At 43.8% G+C, this 27,120-nt stretch overlaps 1 pseudogene; it reads left to right on the forward strand.

Annotated features, from left to right (window-relative positions):
• Nucleotides 1–27,120, forward strand: LOC118471921 (calmodulin-binding transcription activator 3-like; annotated as a pseudogene).

The following is a 27,120-nucleotide window of genomic DNA, read 5'->3' on the forward strand; positions in this document are numbered from 1 at the left end:
ATGGAGGGAATACACATGCCCACACAGACGGTCTCGCACGAGAGGGTTTTCCCCTCATCTTGTGGGAGGTACTGCAGGGAGCAGGTTACACTACACCTCCCCAATACGCTGTACAACTGTTCGGGGAACACTGAGTACCTCGTTGTAGGGTGAGGATGACCTTGGAACCTCATCCCCTACAGCCCGTCTAGCATTCTCTGGACTCGGAGTCTTTTGGTTTTAGAGCTGATGACACTATAGAGGCCACGGCTCTGCACGTGCTGACAACCTTCTGTGGATTTCATCCCTTGGAGGTGTCAACCCACCCCATTGGCTTGTTCCTCGCTGAGAAGGAGGACGACCCGATGTGGAAGGAAAGGGTTGAGCACGCCAAGGATGTGTGGGCTCTCTACCCCGGACACACCGCTCACTTGACGGTTCGATGCATGAGTGCCCTGTATCGTCTACAGGCCTTACGAGGTGAGGCGATGTCCCAGCTTATGGGCCTGGTGGAGTCTACCAAGATCACCCTTGATAACAGGGATGACCATGTAGTAGACTTGTCCACTGAGCTAGTGGAGAAGGATCTTCAAGTGGAACAGATGGCCAACCACATACAAGAGCTCGAGGATCAGGTTGAAGCCAGGGAGAACACTATTGAGGTTCTGGAAGACCAGCTCCAGAACACCCAACAATAGCTTGAGGAAGCCAACCAGCACTTAGACCTGCACCATCAAGAGATCAAGGACATGGAGGCAGAAGGGGCCGATGAGGATGTAGATATCGAGGGAGGGGAGGAGCCCGAGCCCACGTCTAGCTCGGACACTGCTGGCTCAGGAAGACCACCTTCCCCCAAGTCTAGCGTTGCCTCGTTTGCTCGTTAGATTTCAGGATTAGGGTAGAAGTGTTCAGCAGTAGCTTTCCTCGAAACTAGCTTAGCTTTTGCACATTGGATGTACTAGGCTAGAAATTTGAGTCTTTTGGGCCTACTGTAAACAGTGGAAACTCTTTTGGCAAGATGAATGATGAATGGTTTTAAGTTTCTTTAAATTCATGAAGGAAATTTTATCCTGTTGGTACCAGTTGTGAAAAGCGAGTCAAACTTGGGACCTTGCAAACCTCGCTGTTGAGTTATTTTAACATATGCGATCACGGATTTTAAGTATTACAATAGAACCTCCTAAATTTCAGATGGCAAGAAGAGCACGCCGTGGACAGAATGAGCGCATTCCTCCACCGCCGCCGTAGCCTCCTACCATGCAGGAGCTGATGGCTCAGTAGAACAAGATTCTGCGGCAGCTTGCTCAGCGTCAGCCACCGCCTCAGCACTATGGGGGTGGTGATCACCACCAGCGTGCCCCGGCAGCGGCCACCTACCAGGAGTTTCTCAGTACTCAGCCGCTGTTGTTCACCCGGGCGGAAGCTCTGCTCGATGTTGATGTCTGGCTCAGGGTGGTGGAATCAAAGTTCCCACTACTTAATGGAGAGTGCTCAGATGCGGCCAAGGTCCGTTTCGCCGCCCAGCAGCTTCGTGGGCCCGCTAGGACATGGTGGGACCATTTCCTCGCCATGCAGCCCGCCGACCACGTGGTTAAGTGGGGAGAGTTCAAAGCTGCATTCAGAGGGCATCACATACCATCAGGCATCATGGATCGCAAGCTCAATGAGTTTCTGGCACTCACTCAGGGGAGTCATACCGCGTTGCAGTACGCCCAAGCTTTCAATGGTCTGTGTCAGTATGCAGGCTACCATGCTAACACTGATGAGAAGAAGAGAGACAGGTTCAGGAGGGGCATCAACACTAAGCTCTGCGACCGTCTCAACACAGTCAGGGCCCACAGCTACAACGAGTTGGTCAACTTGGCCATCTCTCAGGAGGATTGCATCACAGCTCGCCAGGTAAAGAAGAAGAGAAAGATCCCTATGGTAGGGCCATCAACATAGCCTCAATGCTTTAGGATTGTGTCCTACACTCAGAGCAGAGGACCTCAGCAGCAGCAGGGGTCATGGGTGATAGGCCACAGCAGCAGCAGCAGGGCAGCCAACCGCTCTCAACCCCCAGCTCAGAGGAACAACAACCAGCAACAACAGCAGTATCACTAGGGCAATGATAACAGGTGTTTCACTTGTGGAAACACTGGACACTATGCCAAGAATTGTCCTAGAAACTAGCAGAGGCAGGGTCAGAATGCGAATTAGAACCAAGGCAAGAGGTAGAGGGTGCAAGTGAGGTAGGGCAGGTTGAACTTCACCACATTGGCAGACATTCCGAAGGGAGCACCCGTCATGACCGGTATCTTTTCTGTTTTAAATTACCCTGCACTCATTCTTTTTGATTCTGGTGCATCACACAGCATCATCGGCGCAAAATTTAGTGCCAAATGTCAGCTACCTGTTCACCACACAAATGGGGCTATTATGATTGCAACACCAGGAGGCAGGGTTGCGACCTATCAACTCAACCGGCAGGTACTAATAAAATTGGGTAGTATCATAGTTGGAACCACCCTCCTTATCATGGGATTGGAGAGTGTGGATATCATCTTAGGGACTGACTGGTTATCGCAGCATCATGCCCTAATTGATGTCGCAGCGAGGGTCATTGAAATACACTCACACATTTGTGGAGAAATCACTTTGTACCTACCCAACCAGGGTTGTACCCATAACTGTGCCCTCTCCATGGTAGAGTCACCCGTGGAAAGGATTCCAGTAGTTTGTGAGTACCCAGATTTCTTCCCAGACGAATTGCAAGGGATGCCACCCGATAGGGATATAGAGTTTGCCATAGAATTGCAACCAGGGACCGCACCTATTTCTAAAAGGCCATATAGGATGCCCCTAGCAGAATTGGAAGAACTGAAGAAACAATTGCAAGAGTTGCTAGACAAGGGGTTCATCCGCCCAAGTACTTCACCATGGGGATGCCCGGCCTTGTTCGTAAAGAAGAAGGATGAGAGCTTGAGATTATGTGATGATTACCACCCTCTCAATGCGGTGACTATTAAGAACAAGTATCCTTTACCTCGCATTGATGTTTTGTTTGATCAACTGGTCGGAGCCAAGGTGTTTTCCAAAATAGACCTTCGCTCGGGCTATCACCAAATCAAGATCAGGGCCAGCGATATTCAGAAGACGGCTTTCTCTACCAGATATGGGCTTTATGAGTACTTGGTGATGTCATTCGGGTTGACGAATGCTCCGGCATACTTCATGTATTTGATGAATTCAGTGTTTATGCCAGAATTGGACAAATTTGTGGTGGTCTTCATTGATGATATCCTGGTATATTCAAAAAGTAAAAACGAGCATACAAAGCACTTGCACACCGTACTTCAGCGACTGAGCGATCGCCTCTTGTATGCCAAATTCTCCAAGTGTGACTTCTGGCTAAGACAGATCAAGTTCGTAGGTCACACCATTTCGCCGGACGGGATAGCAGTTGATCCTATGAATGTACAAGAAGTGATGGATTGGAAGCCTCCTACCATCGTGCGACAGATTTGGAGTTTTCTGGGATTGGCAGGATACTATCGGCGATTCATTCCGGATTTCTCTAGGATTACTAAACCAATGACTGAGTTGTTGAAGAAAGGAGTGAAGTTTGATTGGAGTCAGAAATGTGAAGATGCCTTTCACACCTTGAGGCGGCATCTGACGACAGCACCCGTGTTAGCATAGCCTGACAACACCAAATCATTTGATGTATATTGTGATGCTTCGGGCACTGGACTAGGTTGTGTTTTGATGCAAGACAACCGAGTTATTGCCTACGCATCCAGAGCACTCAGGCCTCATGAGCAAAATTATCCCACACATGATTTGGAGTTAGCAGCGGTAGTCCATGCTCTGAAGAGGCGATCGCACACATTATTATCCCACACATTATTGAATGGGAGCTCATTGTAATATTTATACTGACCACAAGAGCCTCAAGTATATTTTCACTCAGGTGGATCTTAATATGAGGCAAAGGAGATGGTTAGAAGTGATCAAGGATTATGATCTAGAAGTATGTTACCATCCTGGCAAGGCAAATGTTGTGGTAGATGCCTTGAGTTGAAAGGCCCAGTGCAACTGTATAACCATGGACTCTAAGATCGCCGCTTTGTGCGATGAGTTGCGCAAGCTGAACATGGAAGTGGTTTCCTTAGGTACCTTGGATTATATCTCAGTTGAGCCAACCTTACAAGAGCAGATAATCATGGCACAGGTTGGTGACAAGGGTGTTCAAGTCATTAAGGATGATGTGCACCCGTTGGGTGATTGCCCGATCTTTCGATGAGAGGGTGTGGAATAACTCGATTGGGGGAGGAGACGACGTTCACGGCCCGACTACAGCCTTCCAAAGACGCTGCGCCTTAGCAACCGATACACCACCTCCTATGGCTGTCACGATCTTGTGGAGCGTGACACCCTGGCCACTAGGGCACTCGTCCTGCAAGCAATCGAAGAACTAGCAAGAACAAGTAGAACAAGTACTAAATTACCAGATCTAAATGTAGGTTTAAAGATCAAACTCCAATATGGTGGGGTTCCGAAGACAAGAAGACGGGCGGCTGAACTAGCACGCGCGCTTGCAAGCAAGTAGCGAGAGCTAAACTTGATCTAAACAAAACCCGCTGTTCTTGGTGGCGGCTAGGGGGTTTATAAACATGGGAGGACGACCACAAGGGTATTGGGGTCGTGCTGCAACCCTAGGATGCGTCCCTAATGGACCTAACTTGATACACGACCCATTGGGCCAAAATAGGGTGACGCAGCACCATGGGCAGAAAAGGCAGGAAATGTCTCGGTAATAAAACAATGATTACGGCGGCCTCAGAACAGATATGACTATAATTCCGGATCCATATGAAAGTAGACTTGATAAGCTTTCCATGTTGTGCTTGAACATTCCAATCCGAGCCCGCATCTGACCGTGGTGACCGTCACAAGTTGGTGTTCTTCTGCAGTCCGAATCCAGCATGTTCAAATCCTTTTCCCTTTCGGTCTTCTCCCTGATTCCTAAGCAAAACAAGAGTGCACGGGTCTCCATGGTCTAAATATGATGGACATGAACTCAAGAGTGTAATCACCTGATGGTTGAGTTGACGAGCACGAGCGCGAGTAATGGGACCAGAAATTGGTACTTGTATTGGTATAGATGCATCAGTAGTGTGGATGTCTTCATCATTCTCCCCTTCTTGCATTTGAGTCGTCCTCGACTCAAGCTTAACTTCCTCTCCCAAGTAGGGCTTTAAATCTGCAATGTTAAATGTGGGGCTAACCCCAAAGTCTGCAGGCAGATCTAGCCTATATGCATTGTCGTTAATTTTCTCTAGCACTTTAAACGGTCCATCGGCTCGAGGCAACAACTTAGATTTTCGCAATTCAGGAAACCTTTCCTTTCTCAAATGCAACCAAACTAAATCTCCAGGTTCAAAATTTATTTCCTTTCTACCTTTATCACTAGCAAACTTATATCTAGCATTCATACGCTCTATGTTTTCTTTAGTAGTTTCATGCAGTTTTAACATCAATTCAGCACGCCTAGTAGCATCAAAATTTAGTTTTTCAGAAGATGGCAAAGGCATTAAATCAATAGGAGCACGAGGCAACAAACCATATACAATCTGAAATGGGCACATCTTTGTAGTAGAATGCAATGATCGATTATAAGCAAATTCAACATGAGGCAAACAGTCCTCCCACATCTTAATATTCTTCTTTAGAACTGCCCTTAACATAGTAGACAAAGTTCTATTCACAACTTCAGTTTGACCATCAGTTTGAGGATGACATGTAGTAGAAAATAAAAGCTTAGTCCCCAATTTTGCCCACAAAGTCCTCCAAAAATGACTAAGAAATTTAGCATCACGATCAGAAACGATTGTGTTGGGCACACCATGCAAGCGAACAATTTCACGAAAGAACAAATCAGCAATATGAGTAGCATCGTCAGTTTTATGACATGGTATGAAATGTGCCATCTTAGAAAATCTATCAACAACCACAAACACACTATCACGTCCCTTCCTAGTCCTAGGCAATCCCAGCACAAAATCCATAGAAATATCTTCCCAAGGAGCACTAGGAACGGGTAGAGGCAAATACAAACCGTGTGGATTTAACCGTGACTTCGCCTTTTGACATGTCGTGCAACGAGCAACCAATCTCACCACATCTCTTCTCATCTTGGGCCAAAAGAAATGACCAGCCAGTATGTCCTCCGTTTTCTTTGCTCCAAAATGTCCCATTAAGCCACCTCCATGTGCTTCCTGTAACAACAACAAACGAACGGAGCTAGCTGGAATGCATAGCTTGTTAGCTCTAAACACAAACCCATCACTAACGATATATTTGTTCCATCCTTTCCCATCTTTACAATGCAGCAACACATCCTTAAAATCAGCATCATGAACATATTGGTCTTTAATCGTCTCTAATCCAAAGATTTTGTAGTCAAGTTGATTCAGCAAAGTATATCTCCTAGACAAAGCGTCAGCAATGATATTCTCTTTTCCTTTCTTGTGCTTAATAACATAAGGAAACGATTCGATAAATTCAACCCACTTAGCATGTCTACGGTTCAGTTTTCCTTGACTACGAATATGTTTCAAAGATTCATGATCAGAATGAATAACAAACTCTTTGGGCCACAAATAATGCTGCCATGTTTCTAATGTTCGCACAAGAGCATATAATTCCTTATCATAAGTAGAATAATTTAGAACAGACCCACTCAATTTTTCACTAAAATATGCAACAGGTTTGCCTTCTTGTAACAAAACACCACCCAATCCAATTCCACTAGCATCACATTCAAGCTCAAAAGTCTTATTAAAATCAGGAAGTTGGAGGAGAGGTGCATGTGTCAACTTATCTTTCAGCACGTTGAAAGCGTGCTCTTGTACTTTGCCCCAACTAAAATGCACTCCCTTCTTCGTAAGCTCATTCAAAGGTGCAGCAATGGTGCTAAAGTCCTTCACAAAACGGCGATAGAAGCCAGCAAGTCCTAGGAAACTCCGCACCTGTGTGATAGTCTTTGGCATAGGCCATCCATGTATCGCTTCTACCTTGGCTTGATCAACCTCAATTCCCTGTGGAGTCACAACATAACCAAGAAACGAAACTCGATCGGTGCAAAATGTGCACTTCTCAAGGTTACCAAATAAACGTGCATCTCGTAAAGCATTAAAAACAGCACGCATGTGATCAACATGTTCATCCATAGATTTGCTGTAGATCAATATATCATCAAAGTATACTACCACAAATTTTCCAATGAAGGCACGCAAAACCTCGTTCATTAATCTCATGAAAGTGCTAGGTGCATTAGTTAACCCAAAAGGCATGACTAACCACTCATACAATCCGAACTTAGTTTTGAAAGCAGTTTTCCATTCATCTCCCAATTTCATACGAATCTGGTGGTACCCACTACGCAAATCAACTTTAGAAAAGACAATGGCACCACTCAATTCATCAAGCATATCATCTAAACGTGGAATAGGGTGTCGATAACGTATGGTGATATTATTAATAGCCCTACAATCAACACACATACGCCATGTTCCATCTTTCTTAGGCACTAAAATAACCGGAACAGCACACGGACTAAGAGACTCACGCACGTAACCTTTGTCGAGTAGTTCTTGCACTTGTCGCTGAATTTCTTTTGTTTCCTCTGGATTTGTCCTATATGGCGCACGATTCGGCAAAGATGCACCAGGAATAAGATCAATTTGGTGCTCAATCCCTCGTATAGGTGGCAGCCCCTCTGGTATCTCACTTGGAAATACATCAGAATACTCCTGCAAAATGTTAGTAATAACAGGAGGCAAAGAATGCTGCATATCTTGAATTGAAATCAAAACATCCTTGCATACCAAGGCGTAGGCAACAGTAGTGGAAGCAAATAATTCATTAACATCAGTTTTTGTTGCAAGCAAGCAATGTCCTTTCAATTTTATCCCATCTTTGTTATTACCAACAGCTTTAATATTCTTGTTGTTCTCAGTTTTAGCTTTGGTAGCTTTAGCAACATCATCACACACAATAGCCTCAGGGGATATGGGAAGCAAAATAATTTTCTTATCATGGTGTATGAGAGAATATTGATTTGATCTACCATGATGCATACAATCTGAATCAAATTGCCATGGTCTACCTAGCAGAATATTACAAGCATCCATAGGCACAACATCACAGTCAACAACATCACGATATGAACCAATAGCAAAATTAATTCGTACCAGCTTGGTTACCTTGACCTTACCACTATTGTTAAGCCATTGAATGTGATATGGATGCGGGTGCGGTTTGGTCGTAAGTGCAAGCTTCTCCACCATGTCGCTGCTAGCCAAGTTGTTGCAGCTACCTCCATCAATGATCAAACGACATGAACGCTCCTTAATGACACACTTTGTTTGAAACAACGTATGTCGCTGATTCTGCTCTGCCTTCTCCATTTGTGCACTAAGCACACGCTGTACAATGAGGCTCTCATAATGCTCTGCATCATCTGCACCAATCTGTTCTTCGGGTGGTTCCTTAGTGCCTACATCATCAGCCGCAAGCAAAGCAAGTGTAGCTTCATCCAAATCACTAGCAGAGGAATACCCACCATCGTCTTTTACCACCAAAACACGCTGATTAGGACAATAACGCTGCACGTGTCCATAGCCCTTGCATCGATAACACAGAACATCTCTTGTTCTACCTGTGGAAGCTACTGAAGAGGCACTACCTGCGGGTTTCTGGGCAGATTTGGTTGCTGAATTTGTGGAAGATGCACGTGGTTTGTCGCTGGAGGAAGGCGGGGGTGCTGGTCGACTTGGCGAGGGAGTTGGTGCTAGTGTACGGCCGGTCATGGATGTAGTCGTGCGCTGTTGCCATGGTGTAGATTTTCCTGCAGAAACATTAGACCTTGCACTAGCACGTCGTCCCTGCACTTCCCTTTCAGCTTTGCAAGCAAGATGAAACAATCGGGTTACATTAGCATAATCTTTATAAGCAAGGATGTCCTGAATTTCCCTATTTAACCCGCCCAAAAATCTAGCCATAGCAGATTCCTCACACTCCTCTATGTTACAACGCAGCATACCCATTTGTAATTCCTGATAATATTCTTCTACACTTTTAGTACCCTGTCTCAATTGTTGCAACTTGTTTAACATATCACGTGCATAATAAGAAGGAACAAATCTAGCCCGCATGACCCGTTTCAACGCATCCCAAGTTTGTGGCATGTTATTAGGATTCTTCTTACCATGTTCTATCCACCAAACAGAAGCAAAATCAGTAAACTCACTAGTAGCAGCTCTAACCCGCGCATTCTCAGGAAATTCATGGCATGCAAACTTTTGATCAACCGCAATCTCCCAAGTAATGTAAGCATCAGGGTCATATTTACCATCAAAAGGAGGTATTTTAAATTTAACCTTACTAAAAGCATCATCATTACCATGTACCTCACGTCGGCGAAAACCACCCATACCTCTACGGTTAGTACGTAGTCGCCGGCGATTAGGTGCTTCTTGGTCATCTTGTTCAGTATCAGCAACATAGTCATCCCAGTTACCTTCGGCGCCCTCATCACGCCCACCATTGATATTAGCATGCATCTCATCAAACCGCCTCAAGAGTGCGACAAGGCTCTTGTCAATATGAGCAACTGCCATTTCCACATTTGCAAGTTTGGTGTTTGTGTCGATCTGTGTGGCCTCCAATTGCCCCATCTTTTCATTCGTCACCTGCATGTCATTATCAAGACCTTCCGTGTGCGTCTTCATCAGCCTTACAAAGTGTTGTATGATACCCTTGGTGCGAGGAGAGTGTGGCATATTACGAGAAGCATCATCAACCTCCAATCCTGCCATGGTTAGACGAACAGAGGCAACAAGAAAAAAAAAACGTGAAGGAATAAAAACTCTACAACTATTAGGATGTAGCTACTGCAAGGCGCTCACTCTCAACCTGCCACACAAGCTCTTACCAATTCTTACCTTGCACAACAGGAGGGGTCAGCAACCAACAAGTCTGCAACCGTGGAATAAGTGTATCGGTGCCGCAGCAACACGACCTGTCAAACTGTAGTCGAAATATGTAGAGTTGTAGGTGGGCTGAAGCAAGGAATACACTAGTACCACGTTAGTTACAAAAGCAAGCTGAATAATCGTTCAACGGTGGTACTGTGCTGGTCCTAGGCTAAACCAGGTTAGAGACGTGAGCCTAGGCACAAAGGTAGTCACTGAAAAAGAACAACTAGCACAGCACAAAGAGAAACAACAGATTTAGAGATTCAGCCCCCTTCTTCTTCTTTTCCTTTTTTTTCTATTCTTTTTTTTTCTTCTTCTTCTTCTGTTTTTTTTTGCAGGGGCTTAAACCCTTTTTTCACTATGACAACCCAAACAATAAAGATATTGCTAACAGCCCCTTTAAATCAGATTTAACAAATCTTGTTAATATAGAAAGTCCAGAAATCTCTACGATGATTGCGGAGCGCTCAGAACGAATTTTGAGATAAGGTCAGATCCGTTGGAAAGAAGATAAGATAAGCTTTCTAGATTGTATTTAAACTTCCAAATCGGATATGATATGTATCCGTGGTGGCAAAAACGAACCAGAGATGTTTTTGGTGATGGTGGATCTCGTGGTGACCAAAACGTGGTAGAACTCAAAACTCTAAAGGAATAAACTAAGACCAGCAACTCGACACAACCGATGCAACCAAAAACTCAACAAGCCCTAACTAAGTAGTACTAGTAAATGCTCAATGGTTTATAGGATTGTGGTAAAACTAATCTACTATTTTTTGGCTTTTTCTGGACTATAGGAGATAAGAAAACAGCGAAGAAAAGTAAATCTCTCACCGATAAACCTTGCTCTGATACCAACTGATGTGCACCCGTTGGGTGATTGCCCGATCTTTCGATGAGAGGGTGATGAAGACATCCACACTACTGATGCATCTATACCAATACAAGTACCAATTTCTGGTCCCATTACTCGCGCTCGTGCTCGTCAACTCAACCATCAGGTGATTACACTCTTGAGTTCATGTCCATCATATTTAGACCATGGAGACCCGTGCACTCTTGTTTTGCTTAGGAATCAGGGAGAAGACCGAAAGGGAAAAGGATTTGAACATGCTGGATTCGGACTGCAGAAGAACACCAACTTGTGACGGTCACCACGGTCAGATGCGGGCTCGGATTGGAATGTTCAAGCACAACATGGAAAGCTTATCAAGTCTACTTTCATATGGATCCGGAATTATAGTCATATCTGTTCTGAGGCCGCCGTAATCATTGTTTTCTTACCGAGACATTTCCTGCCTTTTCTGCCCATGGTGCTGCGTCACCCTATTTTGGCCCAATGGGTCGTGTATCAAGTTAGGTCCATTAGGGACGCATCCTAGGGTTGCAGCACGACCCCAATACCCTTGTGGTCGTCCTCCCATGTTTATAAACCCCCTAGCCGCCACCAAGAACAGCGGGTTTTTTTTAGATCAAGTTTAGCTCTCGCTACTTGCTTGCAAGCGCGCGTGCTAGTTCAGCCGCCCGTCTTCTTGTCTTCGGAACCCCACCATATTGGAGTTTGATCTTTAAACCTACATTTAGATCTGGTAATTCAGTACTTGTTCTACTTGTTCTTGCTAGTTCTTCGATTGCTTGCAGGACGAGTGCCCTAGTGGCCAGGGTGTCACGCTCCACAAGATCGTGACAGCCATAGGAGGTGGTGTATCGGTTGCTAAGGCGCAGCGTCTTTGGAAGGCTGTAGTCGGGCCGTGAACGTCGTCTCCTTCCCCAATCGAGTTATTCCACACCCTCTCATCGAAAGATCGGACAATCACCCAACGGGTGCACATCAGTTGGTAATCAGAGCAAGGTTTATCGGTGAGAGATTTACTTTTCTTCGCTGTTTTCTTATCTCCTATAGTCCAGAAAAAGCCAAAAAATAGTAGATTAGTTTTACCGCAATCCTATAAACCATTGAGCATTTACTAGTACTACTTAGTTAGGGCTTGTTGAGTTTTTGGTTGCATCGGTTGTGTCGAGTTGCTGGTCTTAGTTTATTCCTTTAGAGTTTTGAGTTCTACCACGTTTTGGTCACCACGAAATCCACCATCACCAAAAACATCTCTGGTTCGTTTTTGCCACCACGGATACATATCATATCCGATTTGGAAGTTTAAATACAATCTGGAAAGCTTATCTTATCTTCTTTCCAACGGATCTGACCTTATCTCAAAATTCGTTCTGAGCGCTCCGCAATCATCGTAGAGATTTCTGGACTTCCTATATTAACAAGATTTGTTAAATCTGATTTAAAGGGGTTGTTAGCAATATCTTTATTGTTTGGGTTGTCATAGTGAAAAAAAAGGGTTTAGGCCCCTGCAAAAAAAACAGAAGAAGAAGAAAAAAAAAAGAATAGAAAAGAAAAAAAAAGGAAAAGAAGAAGAAGGGGGCTGAATCTCTAAATCTGTTGTTTCTCTTTGTGCTGTGCTAGTTGTTCTTTTTCAGTGACTACCTTTGTGCCTAGGCTCACGTCTCTAGCCTGGTTTAGCCTAGGACCAGCACAGTACCACCGTTGAACGATTATTCAGCTTGCTTTTGTAACTAACGTGGTACTAGTGTATTCCTTGCTTCAGCCCACCTACAACTCTACATATTTCGACTACAGTTTGACAGGTCGTGTTGCTGCGGCACCGATACACTTATTCCACGGTTGCAGACTTGTTGGTTGCTGACCCCTCCTGTTGTGCAAGGTAAGAATTGGTAAGAGCTTGTGTGGCAGGTTGAGAGTGAGCGCCTTGCAGTAGCTACATCCTAATAGTTGTAGAGTTTTTATTCCTTCACGTTTTTTTTTCTTGTTGCCTCTGTTCGTCTAACCATGGCAGGATTGGAGGTTGATGATGCTTCTCGTAATATGCCACACTCTCCTCGCACCAAGGGTATCATACAACACTTTGTAAGGCTAGTGAAGACGCACACGGAAGGTCTTGATAATGACATGCAGGTGACGAATGAAAAGATGGGGCAATTGGAGGCCACACAGATCGACACGAACACCAAACTTGCAAATGTGGAAATGACAGTTGCTCATATTGACAAGAGCCTTGTCGCACTCTTGAGGCGGTTTGATGAGATGCATACTAATATCAATGGTGGGCGTGATGAGGGCGCCGAAGGTAACTGGGATGACTATGTTGCTGATACTGAACAAGATGACCAAGAAGCACCTAATCGCCGGCGACTACGTACTAACCGTAGAGGTATGGGTGGTTTTCACCGACGTGAGGTACATGGTAATGATGATGCTTTTAGTAAGGTTAAATTTAAAATACCTCCTTTTGATGGTAAATATGACCCTGATGCTTACATTACTTGGGAGATTGCGGTTGATCAAAAGTTTGCATGCCATGAATTTCCTGAGAATGCGCGGGTTAGAGCTGCTACTAGTGAGTTTACTGAATTTGCTTCTGTTTGGTGGATAGAACATGGTAAGAAGAATCCTAATAACATGCCACAAACTTGGGATGCGTTGAAACGGGTCATGCGGGCTAGATTTGTTCCTTCTTATTATGCACGTGATATGTTAAACAAGTTGCAACAATTGAGACAGGGTACTAAAAGTGTAGAAGAATATTATCAGGAATTACAAATGGGTATGCTGCGTTGTAACATAGAGGAGGGTGAGGAATCTGCTATGGCTAGATTTTTGGGCGGGTTAAATAGGGAAATTCAGGACATCCTTGCTTATAAAGATTATGCTAATGTAACCCGATTGTTTCATCTTGCTTGCAAAGCTGAAAGGGAAGTGCAGGGACGACGTGCTAGTGCAAGGTCTAATGTTTCTGCAGGAAAATCTACACCATGGCAACAGCGCACGACTACATCCATGACCGGCCGTACACTAGCACCAACTCCCTCGCCAAGTCGACCAGCACCCCCGCCTTCCTCCAGCGACAAACCACGTGCATCTTCCACAAATTCAGCAACCAAATCTGCCCAGAAACCCGCAGGTAGTGCCTCTTCAGTAGCTTCCACAGGTAGAACAAGAGATGTTCTGTGTTATCGATGCAAGGGCTATGGACACGTGCAGCGTTATTGTCCTAATCAGCGTGTTTTGGTGGTAAAAGACGATGGTGGGTATTCCTCTGCTAGTGATTTGGATGAAGCTACACTTGCTTTGCTTGCGGCTGATGATGTAGGCACTAAGGAACCACCCGAAGAACAGATTGGTGCAGATGATGCAGAGCATTATGAGAGCCTCATTGTACAGCGTGTGCTTAGTGCACAAATGGAGAAGGCAGAGCAGAATCAGCGACATACATTGTTTCAAACAAAGTGTGTCATTAAGGAGCGTTCATGTCGTTTGATCATTGATGGAGGTAGCTGCAACAACTTGGCTAGCAGCGACATGGTGGAGAAGCTTGCACTTACGACCAAACCGCACCCACATCCATATCACATTCAATGGCTCAACAATAGTGGTAAGGTCAAGGTAACCAAGTTGGTACGAATTAATTTTGCTATTGGTTCATATCGTGATGTTGTTGACTGTGATGTTGTGCCTATGGATGCTTGTAATATTCTGCTAGGTAGACCATGGCAATTTGATTCAGATTGTATGCATCATGGTAGATCAAATCAATATTCTCTCATACACCATGATAAGAAAATTATTTTGCTTCCCATGTCCCCTGAGGCTATTGTGCGTGATGATGTTGCTAAAGCTACCAAAGCTAAAACTGAGAACAACAAGAATATTAAAGCTGTTGGTAATAACAAAGATGGGATAAAATTGAAAGGACATTGCTTGCTTGCAACAAAAACTGATGTTAATGAATTATTTGCTTCCACTACTGTTGCCTACGCCTTGGTATGCAAGGATGCTTTGATTTCAATTCAAGATATGCAGCATTCTTTGCCTCCTGTTATTACTAACATTTTGCAGGAGTATTCTGATGTATTTCCAAGTGAGATACCAGAGGGGCTGCCACCTATACGAGGGATTGAGCACCAAATTGATCTTATTCCTGGTGCATCTTTGCCGAATCGTGCGCCATATAGGACAAATCCAGAGGAAACAAAAGAAATTCAGCGACAAGTGCAAGAACTACTCGACAAAGGTTACGTGCGTGAGTCTCTTAGTCCGTGTGCTGTTCCGGTTATTTTAGTGCCTAAAAAAGATGGAACATGGCGTATGTGTGTTGATTGTAGGGCTATTAATAATATCACGATACGTTATCGACACCCTATTCCACGTTTAGATGATATGCTTGATGAATTGAGTGGTGCCATTGTCTTTTCTAAAGTTGATTTGCGTAGTGGGTACCACCAGATTCGTATGAAATTGGGAGATGAATGGAAAACTGCTTTCAAAACTAAGTTCGGATTGTATGAGTGGTTAGTCATGCCTTTTGGGTTAACTAATGCACCTAGCACTTTCATGAGATTAATGAACGAGGTTTTGCGTGCCTTCATTGGAAAATTTGTGGTAGTATACTTTGATGACATATTAATCTACAGCAAATCTATGGATGAACATGTTGATCACATGCGTGCTGTTTTTAATGCTTTACGAGATGCACGTTTATTTGGTAACCTTGAGAAGTGCACATTTTGCACCGATCGAGTTTCGTTTCTTGGTTATGTTGTGACTCCACAGGGAATTGAGGTTGATCAAGCCAAGGTAGAAGCGATACATGGATGGCCTATGCCAAAGACTATCACACAGGTGCGGAGTTTCCTAGGACTTGCTGGCTTCTATCGCCGTTTTGTGAAGGACTTTAGCACCATTGCTGCACCTTTGAATGAGCTTACGAAGAAGGGAGTGCATTTTAGTTGGGGCAAAGTACAAGAGCACGCTTTCAACGTGCTGAAAGATAAGTTGACACATGCACCTCTCCTCCAACTTCCTGATTTTAATAAGACTTTTGAGCTTGAATGTGATGCTAGTGGAATTGGATTGGGTGGTGTTTTGTTACAAGAAGGCAAACCTGTTGCATATTTTAGTGAAAAATTGAGTGGGTCTGTTCTAAATTATTCTACTTATGATAAGGAATTATATGCTCTTGTGCGAACATTAGAAACATGGCAGCATTATTTGTGGCCCAAAGAGTTTGTTATTCATTCTGATCATGAATCTTTGAAACATATTCGTAGTCAAGGAAAACTGAACCGTAGACATGCTAAGTGGGTTGAATTTATCGAATCGTTTCCTTATGTTATTAAGCACAAGAAAGGAAAAGAGAATATCATTGCTGACGCTTTGTCTAGGAGATATACTTTGCTGAATCAACTTGACTACAAAATCTTTGGATTAGAGACGATTAAAGACCAATATGTTCATGATGCTGATTTTAAAGATGTGTTGCTGCATTGTAAAGATGGGAAAGGATGGAACAAATATATCGTTAGTGATGGGTTTGTGTTTAGAGCTAACAAGCTATGCATTCCAGCTAGCTCCGTTCGTTTGTTGTTGTTACAGGAAGCACATGGAGGTGGCTTAATGGGACATTTTGGAGCAAAGAAAACGGAGGACATACTTGCTGGTCATTTCTTTTGGCCCAAGATGAGAAGAGATGTGGTGAGATTGGTTGCTCGTTGCACGACATGCCAAAAGGCGAAGTCACGGTTAAATCCACACGGTTTGTATTTGCCTCTACCCGTTCCTAGTGCTCCTTGGGAAGATATTTCTATGGATTTTGTGCTGGGATTGCCTAGGACTAGGAAGGGACGTGATAGTGTGTTTGTGGTTGTTGATAGATTTTCTAAGATGGCACATTTCATACCATGTCATAAAACTGACGATGCTACTCATATTGCTGATTTGTTCTTTCGTGAAATTGTTCGCTTGCATGGTGTGCCCAACACAATCGTTTCTGATCGTGATGCTAAATTTCTTAGTCATTTTTGGAGGACTTTGTGGGCAAAATTGGGGACTAAGCTTTTATTTTCTACTACATGTCATCCTCAAACTGATGGTCAAACTGAAGTTGTGAATAGAACTTTGTCTACTATGTTAAGGGCAGTTCTAAAGAAGAATATTAAGATGTGGGAGGACTGTTTGCCTCATATTGAATTTGCTTATAATCGATCATTGCATTCTACTACAAAGATGTGCCCATTTCAGATTGTATATGGTTTGTTACCTCGTGCTCCTATTGATTTAATGCCTTTGCCATCTTCTGAAAAACTAAATTTTGATGCTACTAGGCGTGCTGAATTGATGTTAAAACTGCACGAAACTACTAAAGAAAACATAGAGCGTATGAATGCTAGATATAAGTTTGCTAGTGATAAAGGTAGAAAGGAAATAAATTTTGAACCTGGAGATTTAGTTTGGTTGCATTTGAGAAAGGAAAGGTTTCCTGAATTACGAAAATCTAAATTGTTGCCTCGAGCCGATGGACCGTTTAAAGTGCTAGAGAAAATTAACGACAATGCATATAGGCTAGATCTGCCTGCAGACTTTGGGGTTAGCCCCACATTTAACATTGCAGATTTAAAGCCCTACTTGGGAGAGGAAGTTGAGCTTGAGTCGAGGACGACTCAAATGCAAGAAGGGGAGAATGATGAAGACATCCACACTACTGATGCATCTATACCAATACAAGTACCAATTTCTGGTCCCATTACTCGCGCTCGTGCTCGTCAACTCAACCATCAGGTGATTACACTCTTGAGTTCATGTCCATCATATTTAGACCATGGAGACCCGTGCACTCTTGTTTTGCTTAGGAATCAGGGAGAAGACCGAAAGGGAAAAGGATTTGAACATGCTGGATTCGGACTGCAGAAGAACACCAACTTGTGACGGTCACCACGGTCAGATGCGGGCTCGGATTGGAATGTTCAAGCACAACATGGAAAGCTTATCAAGTCTACTTTCATATGGATCCGGAATTATAGTCATATCTGTTCTGAGGCCGCCGTAATCATTGTTTTCTTACCGAGACATTTCCTGCCTTTTCTGCCCATGGTGCTGCGTCACCCTATTTTGGCCCAATGGGTCGTGTATCAAGTTAGGTCCATTAGGGACGCATCCTAGGGTTGCAGCACGACCCCAATACCCTTGTGGTCGTCCTCCCATGTTTATAAACCCCCTAGCCGCCACCAAGAACAGCGGGTTTTTTTTAGATCAAGTTTAGCTCTCGCTACTTGCTTGCAAGCGCGCGTGCTAGTTCAGCCGCCCGTCTTCTTGTCTTCGGAACCCCACCATATTGGAGTTTGATCTTTAAACCTACATTTAGATCTGGTAATTCAGTACTTGTTCTACTTGTTCTTGCTAGTTCTTCGATTGCTTGCAGGACGAGTGCCCTAGTGGCCAGGGTGTCACGCTCCACAAGATCGTGACAGCCATAGGAGGTGGTGTATCGGTTGCTAAGGCGCAGCGTCTTTGGAAGGCTGTAGTCGGGCCGTGAACGTCGTCTCCTTCCCCAATCGAGTTATTCCACACCCTCTCATCGAAAGATCGGGCAATCACCCAACGGGTGCACATCAGCGTCTTTGGAAGGCTGTAGTCGGGCCGTGAACGTCGTCTCCTCCCCCAATCGAGTTATTCCACACCCTCTCATCGAAAGATCGGACAATCACCCAACGGGTGCACATCAGAGGGTGTGGAATAACTCGATTGGGGGAGGAGACGACGTTCACGGCCCGACTACAGCCTTCCAAAGACGCTGCGCCTTAGCAACCGATACACCACCTCCTATGGCTGTCACGATCTTGTGGAGCGTGACACCCTGGCCACTAGGGCACTCGTCCTGCAAGCAATCGAAGAACTAGCAAGAACAAGTAGAACAAGTACTAAATTACCAGATCTAAATGTAGGTTTAAAGATCAAACTCCAATATGGTGGGGTTCCGAAGACAAGAAGACGGGCGGCTGAACTAGCACGCGCGCTTGCAAGCAAGTAGCGAGAGCTAAACTTGATCTAAACAAAACCCGCTGTTCTTGGTGGCGGCTAGGGGGTTTATAAACATGGGAGGACGACCACAAGGGTATTGGGGTCGTGCTGCAACCCTAGGATGCGTCCCTAATGGACCTAACTTGATACACGACCCATTGGGCCAAAATAGGGTGACGCAGCACCATGGGCAGAAAAGGCAGGAAATGTCTCGGTAATAAAACAATGATTACGGCGGCCTCAGAACAGATATGACTATAATTCCGGATCCATATGAAAGTAGACTTGATAAGCTTTCCATGTTGTGCTTGAACATTCCAATCCGAGCCCGCATCTGACCGTGGTGACCGTCACAAGTTGGTGTTCTTCTGCAGTCCGAATCCAGCATGTTCAAATCCTTTTCCCTTTCGGTCTTCTCCCTGATTCCTAAGCAAAACAAGAGTGCACGGGTCTCCATGGTCTAAATATGATGGACATGAACTCAAGAGTGTAATCACCTGATGGTTGAGTTGACGAGCACGAGCGCGAGTAATGGGACTGGTACTTGTATTGGTATAGATGCATCAGTAGTGTGGATGTCTTCATCAAAGGAAATGCTCAATCAAAAGGTGGATAAGTATAAATGCTTTTGTCAAGATAGCAAGGGTATTTTATGGTTCGAAGACCGACTGGTTGTTCCCAAGAATACAGAACTCAGGAAGAAAATTTTGGACGAAGCTCATCTCTCCAAATTTTCCAACATGCACTCCAGAAGTAACAAAATGTATCATGATCTCAAATCCTTATATTGGTGGACCAGGATGAATAGAGAGATTGCTAAGTACATATCTAAGTGTGACACTTGCCAAAGAATCAAAGCTAGACATTTAAAGGTAGCAGGTACCTTACAACCTCTCCCCATACCATCTTGGAAATGGGAGGACATTTGCATGGACTTTATTGTGAGATTGCCCAACACCTCCCGGCACCACGATTCCATTTGGGTCATTGTGGATAAGCTAACCAAGACAGCTCAATCTTGCTTGTGCATACCACCCACAAGACAGGAAAATACGCAGAAATCTATATTGACCAAATAGTGCATTTGCATGGAATCCCAAGGACTATCGTGTCAGATCGAGGAGCACCGTTTGTAGCACGTTTCTAGGAGCAGCTACAAAAGTCACTTGGAACAACAGTGATTAGAAGCTCAGCATATCATCCTCAAACTGATGGTCAGACAGAAAGAGTAAATCAGATTCTCGAGGACATGTTGAGAGCATGTGGCGGAGGGGCTTACCGGCGGCGAGATTGCTCCGGTGAGGTGGTCGAGGGCGTAGGGGAGGTCGTGATGGTCACGTTGATGTGCGGATCATCTCCGGGGATGGTCGAAGTAGGCCGGTCCACGTGCGCAGGCGGGGGAGCTCGTCGGTGGTGAGGGCTCCGGCCTATCCAGGGCGATAGAGTTCGATTAAACCAGGCAGTGAGCTTCACTAGAGGTCAGGGAAGCCATGGGTGCGAAGAATTGAAGAATGGTTCACCTGATAGCTTGGTCTACGCGCGGTGGCGGGCGACCGAAGTCCGGCAAGGGTGATTCCGCTTCTCCGGTGAGGCAATTCCTCGGATCAAGCTTGGAGAAGCTTCACAACCTCTCGAGGAAGCCGTCCAAGGGCTAGGGCGAGGCTGGGGGTCGACAGAAAAGACTGGCCACGACGACCGTGCTTCGATAGTGATGGCGGGCGGTGGCGGTTGCTTTCAACGGTGAACTCCGGTGATCTCTGGCTTGGGTGGGGCTTTGGGTGCACTAGTGCATATGACTAAGGCCTCTGGGGGCAATTATAGGCGAGGGCGAGGTGCAGGCGCGTGGGGCAGGTCGACCACGCGTGGGGCGCGTGCTGCCGCGGCCAATCCGTGCTCTGTCGGTCAGGCAAGCGATCGAACACGTGGCCTTGCTTAGTCTAGTCATTTTTAAACGCTAATTGGCTCGCGATCTTCTCGTAACTCTCCCAAAAACCTGCACACGATTCTTCTTTGCCATTTACTCTTTGTTTCTCTTACAGCACTTGAGTGGATTTGATCTCGGATTCGCGAGATACGAGGGGGCGAAGTTGGGTTTGTCGCTCGGCTGAAAACCGAGACTAAGGTGAAGTCAAAATGTGTCAAATGGTTTTTGTTTGATTTCAAACTTTGCCAGAGTATGTTCAAGGTAATTTGGCGCCACTTTCATATTTGGGTTTTGGAAAAGAGATAACACGGTTGAACTTCATGAAGAGGTGAAAATTCAGTTCTGATTTTTTCTGAATTTCCTTTTGAGATTCTAGCTTGAGGGGTCTTTTTGGGAATTTTGCAAAGCTCCACTGATCAAGCTTTCTTACTACATTTTGTAGTTTATTTAGTGCACTTTAACTTTGCCATTTGGTTCTCTTCATGATTTTATGTTTTTCATAATCTTTTTACAAGTTTTCCCTTTTTGCGCGAAAATGGCCTACTTAGGGTTATTTAGGGTTTGTGAACTTTTCTCACTTTGAGGTGCATGATATGATTAAGGCATGATCCTTAAGATGAACAAGACTTAATTAAACCTTTGTTTCTAATTTTTGGTGTCTTTTGCTCATTTGGATTTACATGTGATAATGATCTTGAGTTAGTACTGAGAAGAACCCTAGGTAACACTGGGGTGTTACAGCCTTCCCCCTTAAATGAATCTCGTCCCGAGATTCGGGTTGGGGTCCTCCGGGGTGAAGTGAGGGTTATGGCTTACTTGAATTTAGTGGTTTGTTTATTAAGGTTCTCTAGAAAACTGCTCTTCGAATGTTATCCTCTTTGTAACTTCAGAAGGAAGTCCTTCTTGATTTAATTTTACAACTAACTTATGTTGTGTTAAGGTCATTCTTCTTATATTTAGATTCAAAGGGCAGGGGGAGGGGTTGGGCATGGTTACGTACCGATTCCCTTAGGTAGACAACCAGGGAAGTTCGAACGTAGGAATTCCTTGGTCTCCCAAGTAGCCTCTTCCTCCGAGTGATTGCTCCATTGGATCTTATACATTTTGATCGATTTAATCCAAGTTGATCTTTCTTTGCAATCCAGAACCTTGGAAGGGTACTCTTGGTATGATAGATCTGGCTCTATCTCCACTTCTGGTTCTGCTATGATCTCGGTCGGGAGTCGAACACATTTCTTCAGTTGGGATACATGTAATACGTTGTGGATGGCAGACATTTTTGGAGGTAGCTTCAATTTGTATGTCACGGGTCCACATGCTTCCATGATCTCATAAGGTCCAATTTAGCGAGGGGCTAACTTGCCTTTGATCCCAAACCTTTGCACTCCTTTGGTGGGGGATACCTTCAGATATACAAAATCTCTCACTTCAAACTAGAGGGGTTTTCTTATCTTATCATGGTAACTCTTATGCCTGGCCTGAGCAGCTTCTAGATTTTTCCTGATTAGTTTGACTTTCCTTTCGGCTTCGGTCACTAAGTCAGGTCCAAAAATTTCTCTTTCTCCAGGATGAGACTAGTTGAGGGGTGTTCGACACCTTCCATATAGGCCTTCGAAAGGTGCCATCTTTTAGCCTGGAATTATAATTGTTGTTATAAGCAAACTCTGCCAAAGAGAGGTACTTATCCCAGTTCTTGCCACAATCGATCGCACAAGCCCTTAGCATATCTTCGAGAATTTGATTTACCCTCTCGGTTTGACCATCAGTCTAGGGGTGGTATGTTGAACTCCTTATTAGCTTGGTTCCCAAAGACTCTTGCAATTGCTCCCAAAATTTGGCAAAGAATTGGGCTCCTCGGTTAGAAACAATGGTTCGGGGTAACCCATGCAAACACACGATTCGGTCAATATACAGCTCTGCATATTTCTGACACTACAAGAAACTGATAAATGTTCATGGGTAAAATTAAGAACGTGGGTACCCATGTTCTTAAGTTAAGTTCGTGCGCCCTGGATAAAACCGTCGAACTTAACGAGTTAGGAACGTGGGTACCCACGTTCTTAAGTTAAGTTCGTCGGGCTTGTGGACACCGTCGAACTTAATCCTGAAAACCTAAATCCACAAATCCCACGCGCGTGCGTCTCTCTCTCTCACCCTGTCTCATCCCGCGCGCCCACATGTGCTCCTCTCTCACCAGCGCCAGGCCGAGCCGTCGCCGCGCCACCGCCGGGAGCCCGTGCCGCCACCGCCGGGAGCGCGACCGTTTTTGTGGTAGCGCGAGTGCGAGATCAGGTATCACCAGATCATGGTTGCAGGATTTCTCTCTCTATTGATATGAGATTTTATTAGGAATTAAGAATTTTGTAGGAATTTATAGGATTCAAATGAAAGAGGTTCCTTTATCTCACTAGTTGTTACAGATCATAAATTTTAGAAGTCGGTTATTGATCAGCGCCCTCTGTCTCATATCTGATATCTTCTCACTATTGCAGGTTGGAAATGTTGATGCTTTGAGCTGCTATTACGCTCACGGGGAGCAAAATCCAAGTTTCCAGAGACGGTGTTTCTGGATGCTGGAACCGTAAGATTATTTTTTCATTCAGTTAGCTCAAATCTGTGAAATTATGATCTATGGCACATTTAAGTTGTAAGTCACAATTGTGCTGAATTACTGTGTAATTTGTTACTTTAGGTATACATTGAATTGTTTCTAACATCTGTCCTTGATAAACAAAAAACAGTGGTTGCAACTTTCAACTTCATTGATTTGTCTTATTCTCTACTTTTGCAGTGCATACGAACACATTGTGCTGGTACAATATAGAGAGGTTGATGTGGTATGTAATATTAACATTGCCTTGTTATACTTTCATGTATTTTTTTCTGTTGTTGTTTGACATGATCATCGGCTCTGCAAATAAATACTGACCGGACTGACTCAGATGACCTACTGAGTTATCAATACACAGAATGCCACTTGCTATAATCTGATCATGCCTTTCATGTTTTATCCTTGGACAGTTACAGAGAATATTTTCTTGCTATTCCAAAAAAAATGTGAAAATATGAAACTAAGTTTTTAGTGAATTATATAATCCCATTCTATTATAATAAGAGATTCTTTGGTTTTATTATTTATTTAAAATACATTAGCTCTTTCTATAAGTCTGTAACTAATGTTTGTGCAATCGCTTCTTTCATCTCCCAGGTCAGAAATTATTCATCACAACTGTCGAATGGCCTCCCAGAACGTCTGAATCCTTAGGATATCCAAATGCCATCTGCGGAAACCAATACCACAGCTCCTCTTCTGGCGCTAGAGTGCAGTGAGTCCCATCAGAGCTATTCTAATTTGAGTTCTGTAACTGAAGTAAGTTCCTATTCCGGTAACAAAGAGTACACCAAAAATGATGGCGGTTTACTAAGGGCCTGTTTGGGAGGGCTCCAGCATCTCTGAAAATGGCTTCGGCTCTGGCTCCTTCAAAAGAGTAGCTCCTCTATAGGAGCATGTGCTTTTTGCAAATCGTTTGGCACGGCTCCTCGTGTATTATTTGATTTGGAGTAAAACGATCTCGCTGCTAGCTGCATCAGCGCATGGACGACATGTGCTTTGCTCACCGTGCAACCTTCTTGCATCAGGCATGTATACTAGCAAGGGGTAGCAAGGGGTGGCTTGGAGAGAGGTGTCTGCTCGGGGAGAGAGGCAACGCCCATATGCGAAGCCGTGGAGAGCCAAAAATTTAGGCTCCGGCTCTCAGCCGTATTCTGGCTTCTGCTCCTGTTCAAGAGCTGTTTTACGAGGTAGCGTTTGGAAGAGACTCAGCAAGGAGCCGGTGCTGGAGCAGCTTGGGAGCCCTCCCAAACGGCCTCTAAGCATACCGGAGGTTGGACACACTTGTCTGCAATAAAATCGGACTGATAATGGTAACTCGAAAAATAAATCAGGGCTTAATATTGCTTTAAAGAAGATAGCTGAGCAGTTAAGTTTGGGTGAAGATGATAATGACTATATTTTCTCAAATCAAGCTCATTCCGTGGGAGGTAAAACTAAAAAATGTTATCGTTTATTCCTGCATTTCTTTTTAGATCCATAGGAGGAAAAATTAAAAAAAATATTTTATGCACGCAATATAGTGTTTGATGCTAGTTGTTTTATTTTTCTTGCAGGAGCATGCTAGTTGTATGTAAGAGATTTTTTTAAAAAAAAGGTTGTCAAGTTCACAGGCTTGTTATATGTGTAACTTAGGAAAACTTCATAATAGCTGAATTTGATGAAAGGAAAAAAGATTAGTGTTTTGTACTAGAGTGAAATCTGTCAGGATTAGGATGATGTCAATTTTTTTGTTAAAGTTTCCTTTTTCCCTCTTTTCTCTGTGAGGCCAATTGCAACCTGTCCTGTGATAGTATGATGTGTAGGGCCAAATTTGCTTCTATTATTTCTATGATTACATCAATACATTTTTTTATCAAACCAGTGTGAGCTCTTGTTTTGAACACATGCCTTGGTAGAAATTTAAATGCATTCGTCTACTATAAGAAAAACGTTTTTGATGCACAAGTAATGCACCTACTTGTGGCCTTCTAGCACACCTATATACAAAGCATCAGCCCGTTAGGTGTCGAACTTGCTGACAGTTCAATTTTTGTTAATAAAGTCAAATTGGTTTTCTGGCCTTATTCAGGTGACAACCAAGTAAAACAAATTCGACAAGAAGGAACACAGAAAGGTTTAAGTACGTAGGAATATAGTGCCATCATGGGAAGATGTACTGCAGTCCAGTTCAGGTTTACCAACTTCATCCATATACCAGGTGAGGAAATCGTAACTTGGGATTCTTCTTCCTTGTAGAACACATAAAACTGATGCATGTGGAATTGTGAAAAGTGAAAACAATCTATGATAGTCTTTTCAAAGATTCTTAGGTGGGACGTCTTGAAGTGTTCCTCATTCAATATGTATTTTTTTAACATTTGGTGTTTGAAGATAATCTTTTAAAGTACATTTAACAAAATGTACTTAGATGTCTTGTTCTCTCCATATCTAGATTATACCCCTTGTGTTCAATTTTTTCATAAATGTCTTTGCATGCTTATACTCTCACTGAACTGTATCAATGACTTGCGTTTTTGCACAGCAATCGGATGTCGAGTATCTGAAAAATTTAGAATACCATCCACCAGAACGCCTGGACAGCAGTGATTTACGCATACAACTTGCTGCTGCTAAAAAGTTTCTTTTAGGACCAGAAGCCACCGTTGACTCACCATCTTTGAACTCTGTGCTGAGAAATAGAGTGAACTGTGTAACTCATACCATCTCAGCTTATGACAGTAGATTTGGAAGCTCTCTGAACCCAGATTGGCAAACAAAAACAGCATTAACATTTCAAAGCAATTCTCAGGGCTCTGAAATAACGGAGTTGTTTGACCATGGTCATTTTGAACCCTACTCCAGAGAAGATACAACATTTGCTTTAGGACAGACAAGCAAGTTTAACATTCGTGAGATCTCTCCAGACTGGGCATTTTCATATGAGATCACCAAGGTAAATCGTGAAGTTTTTGCTTTTTTTACACCATAACACCAAATGTTCCAATTTACCGAGGCTTTTCTCGCCATCTCATTTATTCAGGTCATCATTACTGGAGATTTTCTATGTAATCCATCGAATTTGGGTTGGGCTGTGATGTTTGGTGATAGTGAGGTACCTGCTAAAGTAGTCTAGCCAGGTGTTCTCCTCTGCCACACGCCACTGCACAACAGTGGAAATCTCAGAATCTACATTACTTCGGGAAACAGAGAAGTTTGCAGTGAATTCAAAGACTTTGAGTTCCGCTCAAAATCCTCTTCTAGTTTCACAGACATCGCACCATCTTCTAGACATCTGAAATCCAGTGAAGATTTACTAATTCTTGCAAAATTTGCTAGAATGCTTTTGTCTGGGAATGGAAACCTTGAAGTTCCAGATGGTGATCCCCAATCTAGACAGTGTCCAAAACTTAGGATGGATGAAGGGCTCTGGGATAGGTTGATTGAAGAACTCAAAGTAGGGTGTGAAAGTCCATTAAGCTCGGTTGATTGGATTTTGGAGGAACTGCTGAAAAGTAAATTACAAAAGTGGTTATCTGTGAAGCTCAGAGGATTCAATGGAACGGATTCTATATCCAAGCATGACCAGGGTATTATACACTTAATCTCTGCCCTAGGCTATGAGTTGGCATTGTCTTCAGTTCTTAGTGTTGGTGTTGGTCTAAATTTTCGTGATTCAAATGGATGGACTGCTCTTCATTGGGCTTCTTATTTTGGAAGGTAA

The sequence above is a fragment of the Zea mays genome, chromosome 8 (assembly GCF_902167145.1).
Source record: "Zea mays cultivar B73 chromosome 8, Zm-B73-REFERENCE-NAM-5.0, whole genome shotgun sequence".
Classification (NCBI taxonomy): domain Eukaryota; kingdom Viridiplantae; phylum Streptophyta; class Magnoliopsida; order Poales; family Poaceae; genus Zea; species Zea mays.